Genomic DNA, 12,011 nt, shown 5'->3' with positions numbered 1-12,011 from the left:
GCAGCTCTGAAATATGGCCAAACTGGTGGCAAGTGGCATCTTGGCAGCTGCACGCTTGACTTTTCTCAGTTCATGGGCAGTTATTTTGCGCCTTGGTTTTTCCACACGCTTCTTGCGACCCTGTTGACTATTTTGAATGAAATGCTTGATTGTTCGATGATCACGCTTCAGAAGCTTTGCAATTTTGAGACTGCTGCATCCCTCTGCAAGATATCTCACTATTTTTGACTTTTCTGAGCCTGTCAAGTCCTTCTTTTGACCCATTTTGCCAAAGGAAAGGACGTTGCCTAATAATTATGCACACCTGATATAGGGTGTTGATGTCATTAGACCACACCCCTTCTCATTACAGAGATGCACATTACCTAATATGCTTAATTGGTAGTAGGCTTTCGAGCCTATACAGCTTGGAGTAAGACAACATGCATGAAGAGGATGATGTGGACAAAATACTCATTTGCCTAATAATTCTGCACTCCCTGTATGTGCATGTGAATGCTAGAATGCACTTACGCATAGGTACAACTCCTGCATTAATTTTTAGTGGAAAATGCTTTGAGTATACTGAGAAGCATGGTGCCAAATCTAATAAGCCAATCACATGGCAACCACTCTATTCATGTAACTAGGACAACCTGCTGAAGTTCAATCGAGCATTGGAAAAAGTTTTGTTCATGCCAGATGTCAGAGAATGGACTACTTCGAGCTAATAGGAAGGCAACAGTCAACTCAAATAACCACTCATTACAACAACAAGGCATGCAGAGGAGGCACTCTGAACACAAAACACACTGAACTTTGTATCAGATGAGCTACCAGAGCACACCAGGTGCTACTTTTGTCAGCTAAAAACAGGAAACCGAAGCTACAAATCACAATTGCTCACCAAAATTGGATTTTTGCTTTGGCATAAACACGGATGGCTCACGGATCCATCCTGCCTTGTATCGAAGTTATGCTGCTGCTCATATACCATTGCTCGTGTAATGGTTTAATGAAGTCTTCTTGGCCCACTTTGGCTCCTTTAGTACAAATTGTGCATTTTTTAAATGCCACAGCCTACTTATCTTCTAATTGTTGCTTCCAGAAGATTAATGCACCATATCATAGGGCTGTGCGATATGACCAAAATCTCATATCCCGATATAAGAATTCTATCGTCCTGATAACGATATAAATCACAAAAATGTAACATTTTCTGTAAATTCTGTGAATCTCGAGCAGCTCGTCTTGCGGGAAGTGTTTCCTGCTGCGCGTCATGTAGCTGGAGTCGAGTGTTTTAACCGATGCATGAAACTATACATTTTTAGACATAAGTTGTAAAGGCCACAGTTTTCTTTGTGAGTATTTATTACACGGCGTGCTGCGGGGAAAGCCTGTTCTAACGTTTGAGTCTAAGGTTTATTTTTTAGCACCTGGCGGCTCTTTTTTGCTTCTCATCCTTAATATTGCTCTTTCACGTGATTCAGTTCCTTTGAAAAGTCTCAACAGGATCTTGAGCTTTCTTGTGAAGGTTTATGTGGAACATAAACAAGGGACACGTGATGCTGTTACGTCGTTGTTGCAACGGCCAACGCAAAAACACAGGCGCTCTCCTTTGTCGTGTGGTTCTATTAATATACGAAGCAAGCGAGAAACTTCAGAAAATTCATATAGCCACTAGTGACCATCAAAACGATGAAAAAATATTGCTGTAAACAGTTTATTTTGCGACACCACGAAACAAATGATAGCGTAAAATGAAACGATAGACGTTTTTATATCGTCATCCGATATATATCATTATATCGAACAGCCCTACCATATCATAAAGCTCAAAATATTTCAAAGTGGTTTCTTGAAGATGATGATGAATTCACTGTTCTCAGATGACAGTTACCTGATTTCTTAAACCAAATGCTCCAGATACAATTACTTCAGTTATGTCTGAATTTAGAATCATAGCTTGTTCAGACCTTTGTGGGCTCAAGATACCTTTGAGGTGTGACATTTGATCAGGACTCGGATAAACATAAAAAACACAGTGTTTTTTAATAACATTGAATAAGGATCACATTTGTATAGTGAAAATTTGGGTTTTTATATTTTTGTTCATATTATATTCATGTTCTGTTTCCTTTAACGACAATATGTTTCACTGTCTGTATATAATTGTGTGATAAATGGGTGTCATAGGCAGGATTAAGATAGGAAGACAAATGTGAGGTTGAGTCAGTCGTCTAAACCTATTTCATGATTGTTGGTCACCATTGCTGTTACTTTGCTATGACGGAGTCGTGACATAAATAATTTGAAACTGTTTTTCAAATATTTAAGAAGTAAAAGTGAGGTTTGCTGAAAGACTTGGATAAAAAGTAGGGTTTTTAGGTAGATGTTTTTACTTATATTTAATATTGTACCTAATTGCTTCCCTAAAGCTATAAGGTATCTGTAATAGTGAACCCCATATACAAAGTCATTTGTCACTACTGGGCCACAAGGTTTCTTCAAAGCCTTATTAGTGAGATGGAGGGCATCCATCAACAGCTTACCCTGCTCTTTGAAAGCATGCAGCATGTCTCCAGCACAGTAAAAGACTGGAGATTAGGAATGGATGGCTGGCCACAGGGACAAAGAAAAGTCTGTTGGACAGCGCTGTGGTGACTGGGAGGGGAGGCTGAGCGGAAATGGACATGGAGATCAGACCAGAACATAGTGTGACAATGTAACAAGGTAAACTGATCCAGGCTGTAATTCCTCTAAAAAACTGAATCAATGAGGGTTCTGTTAAAATGGAAATTCTCCAGGATATCGAGTTTAGGTGAATCTGGAAGTACATAATCAGCTGTAAATTTACAGCTGTCCCTTGCTGTAGCTGTACGAATATGTCTGGTAACCTGCGGATGGGTGTTCTGAACATCTCATTGAACCAGAACATTCATGAATTGAACCTATCGTTTGAACCTACAGGTGTCCAACTTTGACCTCTCGTCATTCAATATGGTCCCAAGGGTGGCCAGGTCAGGTAGCTGGTTTGACATTTTCTTTGTACAAGACATGGAACTCTTGCAACTTAAAGATGAAGGCCTAATCCCTCTCAAATAACAGCGAACGAGCCACTATCTCAGCCGCAACCATTGTGTTTCTACACCACAGTAACTGTACTCACATAGGTCAGTCAGTACTTGAGGACTTAACTGTTTTTCCTCTCCAAAATGTTTGCTGCACTCCCTTTCACCTGTAGTTTCCCACTAGAATGTCAGCACTGCGCAAATCCAACAAACAGTTTGACCCCATTATGTGAGCGGCACATCTTCTGTGATGTTGCTGCTTCAGCTCGACTAGCTCAAAGGTTCTGATCAGACCCAGGTCAATGCACTCTTTTTAACTGTAATATTTTCTGAGATGCAAGCCTGTTTCATCTGTAGAGGGCCCTAGAGATGAAATTGTGTTGTACTCAGAGCCTAACCCTACGTGATAACCCTGTGGTTTACTGTAAGTGGGGAAATGGGTAGGAATAACTCCTGGCTCTGGTTGTGCCCTAACATAAACACTCTGAACATCAAAATGCCTGAAATTGCCAGTGAATTTGTATTCAGCAGTTAACAATTCTCGACTTTACTCTGCATCTCTTATCTGCCTGTAATTACAGCGGCAATTTTGGTCCCGGTTTTGACACTTTAATGTATCCTGAACTCAAAAAAACTGGCAAAATCTTACACAATCACCAGAACAGGTCAGGTCACCCAAATTTGAAAATGCTGTTTTTCTTACTTAAATCTGGCATGTGTCCATTTTTGAGTTATCAACCACATGGGATTTGGCTAAATTCAGTGTAATTAGTGTAAAAGCTAATTCAATCTGTTCATGGAAAGGTGTTATGAAAATGGGTGGGGTGGGGGAATAAACCCATATATTTTGAGAAATTTCACAAAAACAAAACTGATCAGAAACCCTACAAATATTAATCGAATTATTGCAAAAGCATTACCAATGTGTGAAATGGACAAACATTACAGAGTACTGTGTGCTAGTACTAAGATATCATAGTAGATAAGTAAAACCTTGTACCAGTTTAGTTAAATTAAATTTTATTTGTGTAGCACCAAGTTGTGACAACAGTCGCACATTGAAAGACCCTCCAAAATTAGAAACCATTAGACAGCGCTCTATGATGAAGTACTTACAAGTGAAAGTGGGAAGGAAAAACGCACTGTTGGTACTTTCGTACCAACAGTTATTCCAGATTTTTTGGTCATGGATCTTACAGACCAAAAAGCTTACATCCATCCATAAACTCACGCAACAAGCACAGCTAAAAATCAATGGATGCATATTTTACTCTCCAGTAAACATATTTCGCTCTTTATACTAAAGAAATAATGGGGCCAGGATTTGTGAAGATGTAGAAAAATGAATAAGGAACAAAATTCTGCTTCCCAAAACTAAAAAAGAAACAATCGAAAGAGGTAAATCAGTTATGAATCATTGATTGAACTGACAGCTCAGAGATGTGGGTGACAAGAGGGTTGAAAAAGGCTTACAAGCAAACCACTGCTATACTTTAAAGTGTTGTGATGTAATTTTATTGCATGTGTGAATAGTAAATGCTTAAAATACTCACGTATAGCACAGTATCCATGAGGAAATCAAAAAATCATGAGCTGGGAATAATCCTGAAAAATATCAGCAAAAGCAAATAGTAGATATTCCCCCTGAGAACTTTCTTGGCATCTGTATTTTTATAAAACTGATGTATGAGAGGGTTAAGAGTGCTTAAGAGAATAATGTACTGGTGTAACACAGCGAAAAATCTTTGAATGCATTTTACTGCAGCATAAAGTGTAATTTTGGTGAAAATACAACTGCAAGCTACATTTTACAGGCTTTTATACAACTACTACAATGTGATGATAAAAGGAGACGAGCCGCCCCTCTAATGCCCACCAACCCCTGTTCTGTCACCACTACTTTGCTGAACAGCAATAAAGCTTTCAGAGTGTGAAAGCAGCAGGACTCGTAAGAGATTAAACATTTTCCCGCCTCTTGCGGATGTTCGAAATTAAGTGTCATCGAAATTCTATTAAATGTTCAATTTAATGTTTAGTTTTTAACACATTTCAGTGTCCGGAAAAAAAAAAGAAAAGAAAAGAGGAAAGAATCAAACAGTTGTGTATTTATGAATAAATAAATAACGCAGGCAGGATGAGACAGGAGGCTGCAGAAATTAGCCAGTTTTGAAACAACTTTCAAAAGCACCACACTTGAACGAACCTACAGGACAACAAAAGACATACAGGAGTGAATAAAATAAAGCTTCCTTGCCAATTACTGTTGCGAATGCGGCCACGGTGGGGCTTTTTGTGCTTCACACAAGCAGTCTTTTCTCCCCTTATCCCCGGCTATTGAGAGGGATACATTAGCCTGGCAGGATGGATGTGGTGGAGAGGAGCAGAGCAGAGAGTTCGCAGTCATACAGCTCACTTCACGCCCGGTATTACAGATCTCTTATGATTTCACTCACAGTGCTCGCACACGATGTGATTTTTCCAAGTTTTTTTCTGCTTCCTAAGACTTCCACACAAATCTGCTCACTGTGCTCTTTTATCTTAAACATTTGGGTACAAAAGAGATTTTAGTCTTGGAAGTCAGTCTACTTCATTAAAACACGGACATTTAAACGTTGCTGAAAAACTGTAACCTAAACAAGTAAACCACTTCGACACTGATATGCTTTATTATGCTGAATATGCTTTATTTTATTTATTTATTTTGTCGCAATCATACCTCTGGACCACCTCAGCTCTTTATTATTTATGACAATTCCAGCAGGCTCTTCAGAGTCACAGTTATGTTTGAGTAAATGCTGGGTTAATGCTGCGGATAACAGCATCCATCATGCAGTTTCATTAGCACTGTCCTCTGACCCCTTCCACATAATGTTGTGAAATGTGTCAGGTGCCAGATTATGGGGAGGCATGACGATCAATACAGAAATAAGAGAGACGCGTGCGATGTTTCTGGCCCGGCTGCAGAATAAACCTTCATCCAGCATTCTGCCGCCTGTCACAAATCTGAAAAACAAATGCACTTGCCCACGGCAAGAGCCATCAATAATAATATAATGTGTGGACAATGATGAATTAGAGCCAGACTTCTCAGTGCATTGCTGTTCTACACACAGAAACATTATTGGATGAATGAATTGATCTCTGTGTTCACATTAGTTTGCTTAATCTGTATTTGAGTCGATGGGACAACATACTGTTTCACTTCACCGAATTCAGAAAAGTTTATCATGTCCAATAATCAAAAGCTGTTTATGAAAGCATCTCCTTTTTGTCTCATTGATTAGGCAGCATAATGCACCGCAATCCCTAATCACTCAGACAAAATGCACTTAGAAAATGACAAATGTATTTTATATTCAATAACATCGATTTCCCCCCCCCTTGCTTAGGTAACAGGTTGGAGCTTAAACAGAGGGGCAATCAAATGTATTTCCGTATAACAATTACCGATGCTAACTTTGGACAAAGAACATGTTTAAAATAGGTCGTTGTGTTTAAACAAAGATGTTGTAGTAACAGTTCAAATTCCCTTCAGTTTTTGTCACTGAACTGCTTGGGATCTGGGATGTTGCAGTATGATCACATCAACAGTTGCTGCAGGCTTGTTGGCTGCACATCTGTGATGCGAATCTTTCGTTCCACCACATCCCGGTGGTGCTCTCTCTTCATGTTTAAGAAATAACTCTGAGATGATTCGACCAGAACTTTTTTTCTAATGTTCTGTTGTCCAATTTGGTGAACCTGTGTGTATTTTAGCCTCGGTTTCCATTTGGTTGCTGCTTCAAGGTATAACATGCTTTGGGTTCAGAGATGCTCTTCTGCATACTTCTTCATACTTCATACCTCTAACCTCTGGCATCAACAAGGCATTCCCTGGAGATGGTTTAGGGGAAAAATCTCAGTAGATCAACTGTTTCTGAAATACTCAGACCAGGCCATCTGGCACCAACAACCATGCCATGTTCAAAGTTTCTTAAATCATCGTTTTTCCCTAATGATGCTTGTTTTCAACTTCAGCAGGTTGTTTGGCCATGTTCGCATGCCTAATGCACTGAGTCATTGCCATGGGATTGGCTGATTAGATTTTTGACATAATGAGCAGTTGAACAATTGAACAGGTGTAACTAAAAAAGTGGCATTTGAGTGCATATTATTTAGCATCAGTACTGCCAAATATCGTAGTATAACTTGTAGTTTTTAAGCAATACTATGGTCAACCTACATAAACGTCCACAGGTCCTTGTATAAACTAGTCAATATTACTGAATACAAAGAAAGCTAATACCAGAAAACAGCTCCAAGCAGCTTCATTTAAGTAGTTATGTTACTCTAGACCCATGAGATCCTCATGGCCCACAATGACAATAGCATTGGTATACATGTTCCTGTGATCAGTGTCTTGACCCAAATGTCACAGGGCATATACAAACAAAAAAAGTAATAATAGTCCTAAGGGTTTTCATTTTCTTATAATGCAGGATTTAGACAAATAAATAAGAAGCAAATATAGATTGATAGTGAAAAGGAAATGGACTATATTGATTTGAACTGAAAATGAAGGCCACTGGCTACTGTGGCTTTGCCTTTCACCCATTGTGACCTGAGTGTTAATATAAATGCAAGTATTTAACCTTAAGCTATGCTGTATATGATTGCATGGTAAGCCCAAGTTTAGCTGTGCCTTCTTCTATTTGACACTAACACTTAATTGTCTGATAATGGCTGTCTTGAAATTGTATTCTGCAAGGGATTTTGCCAATAACCTCTAATAAAGCAGGTTGAAATGGATACAAGGAGTAAGTTAAATCTTGGCCACACTCACCCAGAGGCACAGAGGAAACTTGAGCCTCAAAGATTTGGTGCATTAGTTCTGCTAAGCTAACCGTGAATGCTAATTGCAGGAAGGACAAACTGTAACCCCTGCCCTGTGGCCATGAACCCATTAAACAGCACAGAGAGTTCATAGGTATGGAGAGTGCACAAAGAGGTTTGCCTGAAAAGACCAGCAATCTGATTTCAGTTTAAATGGGGATACCTACTTACTGTTTTTCAAAGGTTCCCCGGGGATGTGCCCTCCCTGTATTTAAAGTAAGACTGCTTGTCACTCCAGAACTGACCGCAAATCATCTGTACAATGCAACAGGTTCTGGAGTCTGTTGTGTGAGACAGAGAACTTGGGTGTCTCTCTACAGGACAGATCAGTTATGTCTAAGTGCTTGTGGTTTCACGCCCTGGAGGGTAACAACCCAGTCATGGTAACATATGACACCCTGTACATGGAAAAGGTGTTCTTTATGATCAGGAGCAATAAAGCATTGCCACTGAATCACCAACCTTAATTATTTAGATTGAACTTTTATTTAGGCATAAATTGCTAAAAACACGCCAGACAAAATACAAAACCATGCTAGTGATAAAACATTACCAGGAATGCTATTATGCACACAACAGTATCCCAATTTACATTGATTGCATGCTAACGTTTGCTAATTAGCACCAAACGTAAATGTGTTTGCTCAAAACCAGATGCCGGACAAACCAGATTTATATTTGACATTTGATAAAGTATTTGTCCCTTTCATGATTTCTTAGTTTTTTCCATATTTCTCACACTTAAATGTTTTAAATCTTCAAATAAATGTTCATATTTGACAAAGGTAACTATAAAAAAATCTGCATTTTATTACTTTATGAAAAAGTCACAGCTACTTTCTGCCACTGAATGTGCCATCTGCATCTGCTAACCACTCTTCTAAAGAATAAGTGGTCAAATGGTCCATTTATGAGGCCTTGGACAGTTTACATTGATGGAAGATACACACAAGTGTAACTGATAACCTGGTAGCCGAACGTTCCACATATTAATGCTTAAGTTTGTTTACGCTGTTTGTGTAAAACACAGAAATACATTTATTATGCGATGCCCTTTATAGTGAAGTTAGTCTAAATGTAAAACCTAATATGATGTGGTAGTGTGATTAACACATTAGTGGCTCAGTAATTTAAAACAGCATCAATTGAGTTTTTATACAAGTTTGTTACACTGATATAATTTCTTTCAGTTTCTACAGTCTCCAAAGTAAAGATCATGGTCTTGTCCTCCCCAGATTTAGCATGCTGTGTCCACTTCATCCAAACTTCGGGGGAACGAAACCCAACCCTTTCACTCGGGCATGGCTGTGGCCTGCCTCGCTCCTATCTGCCCCTGCCCCAGGGAGGCTTTTAAAGGAACTTTGGTGGGCGAGACAACATCTTCTCAAGAGCATTGTAGTTACATTAGAGCGTAATTAGGCGATAAAGCTTAAGGCCATGTAACCCACTGCTAGGTGTCACACTCACAGCTATCCATCTCTTTTACAGGGCTGACAGGGGACAGGGGCACTCCTCTGGGAGCTGGACTGTAGTAAATTAAAAATCTCTGGGCATGACAAGGGGGGTCACAGATATTTGGTTTGACATTCCATTTTGGCTCATAAGCTTTGCGCTGGAGATTAGGTTAAATACAGTGCAGTCCAAATCTTTATTTAAATCATTTAAAAATATTTAGAGACCTTAAACTGGTCTCTAAAATTATAAAATTGGATTACATTTCTTTATTAAATTAAATGTATGAATGATATTTTAGAAAAATTACAAAATAAAATACTTTTTAACCTCACTGGTGGCATAGTGCTATGAAAAAGTACTTTCCCCCATCCATATTTTTTTTTTTTGCATGTTTTTCACATGTTTGAGATCATCAAATAAATTGTAATATTAGACAAAGATAACTAGAGTGAATGCAAAATGCTATTTTGAAATGATGGTTTCATTTATTAAGGGGAAAGACCTATCCAAAACTACCTCACCCATGCCAAAAAGTAATTGCCCCATAAACCTAATAACTGCTTGTGCCTCTCTTGGCAGCAAAAACTGCAATCAAGCATTTGTGATAACTGACAATGAGCCTTTCACATCACTGTGGAAGAATTCTGACCTACTGACAATTTTTTTTTGATTCAGACCATTGAAGGGTTTTCGAGCGTGAACCTTCTGTTTAAGGTCACACCAAAGCATCTCAGTTTTAGGGCTAGACTTTGACTAGGCCACTCCAAAACCTTCATTTTGGTTTTTTGAGCAAAGGTGAGTTTACCGGTGTGTTTTGGATCTTTGTCCTGCTGCATAAACCCAGGTGTGCTTGCGCTTTAGGGCACAAACTGATGACCAGACATTCTCCTTCAGGATCAAAGCAGCTCCAGACTATCACTCTATTGTAATTTTAAAATTTGTTTGATAATTTGTGTAACAAATATGCAAAAATAACTGAAAAAATGTTTGCCCAGGAAGAGGGCAAACATTTTGCCTCCTGTAAAGTATTAAAGGAGGCTTTGTTAGGGTGTCAGTAAAACCTCGTACACTGAACCATATTAGGTGTGCTGATATGGTTATGAAATCTTGTAATCAGTTTTCTTCCAGCATGAAATATAATTTATGCTCATTAAAAATTACCATAGTTTAATTTTTATCATTTAAAAATTGTGATTTCACAATTAAAAGCTTGAAGAAACTGCATTATAGCATGGTGTCACTTTGTGTCTTTGTGGTCTACAGTAAGTAACAATGAAACGTAAGACAAACCAGAATGTGGTCAATATTTTCCTGATGCATCATGTGATTTCCCCATTTTTCCCCAGCTCACGAAGGACGCAGGGCTATCATCAGCTTGATATAATATTAGAAACCAGTCTTGAGAGATAAGGTGTCTGCTGAAGGTCATCTGCGCCCTCTTGAGTGAACATAAGAGCCCTTTGTGGTTGGGTTAAATGCACCTGACAGGCTGTTGGAGGACAATCACCCATTTTAATTGTCATGTAACGGTTTCATGTAGAGCCAAAGTGTCTGCAACACTTCAGTGGTTGGAAATCAGAGCCCAGCCACACAACCACAGATGTGGTTATCTGAACATTTGCTAGAGGAAATAAAAAAAAAAAAAAAAAGACATTTGGAAGAACATGCTGATAGATAATCCAGCTATCTGCAACAATTTGTTAAATTACAGAGCTTAATACATCTTTTAATAAAAAGGGTTGGAAAAATACTAACTGCCTTAATGCACCTTTCAAATAGACTGCTAAATTACTTTTTCCTGTGTAACACCTATCCAATATGGGTTTAATGAACACACTAAATTTCGCAATTTAGTAGAAGCCAAAGATGGCAGGAAACAAGGTAATTCACTACACCCACAATAACAAACCCCTGCCCATTCTCCCTCTATTTCCATGAATGCCATTTCATATTAAGCTGCAGTCCTAATCTAACGTCAAAGACAGACTCATTATCGACAATCACAGGAATTAGTTACATCATTTCACCAAAGTGGACTAATCATTTCCAGGATACTGCAGAAGCAGATAAAACCATTTGGGAAAAAATAGGATCTCTTAAATAGAATAACTGACATCTATATCTTCTCTCATGCTTAGGCTGAAAGGTTTCAGAAACTGCATTAGATGCCATTGAAAATCTGCGGGAAAAAGACATCGCTTATATTTTTCCAGAGCTGCACTGTGCCAGTCGTATATTACCAAATACTGCATTACAAAAGCCTGTGTTGCGTCCAATTCTGTCATCAGTGTAACAACTGGCACAGTCTATAGATAAATTCAGTGATAATAATACACTTTTAAAAAGTTTTAGCCCTCTGAAACATCACTGCTGTCATCTGCTAAAACAGCAGAATTAGCTCATTGTTTATAGGTTGGAAGTTACCATAAATCCACTACTAAGGGATATATCTATATCTGGGGAGAGAGAGAGAGACAGAGAGGGAGAGAGATGTATATACACACACACTTAAAAATGGATGATGAAAAAAAGGATGATTAAATAGGCTGGGTCATCAAGTTTAGTTGTTTTTTTCTCCCAATTTTCCCCAGTAATAAACCTGGATCTTGTTTAGGCCAAAGACCTCTGATGTCT

This window comes from Simochromis diagramma, unplaced genomic scaffold (assembly GCF_900408965.1).
Source record: "Simochromis diagramma unplaced genomic scaffold, fSimDia1.1 OVJJ01000402.1, whole genome shotgun sequence".
NCBI lineage: Eukaryota > Metazoa > Chordata > Actinopteri > Cichliformes > Cichlidae > Simochromis > Simochromis diagramma.
Note: the sequence above shows the minus strand (reverse complement) of the source record.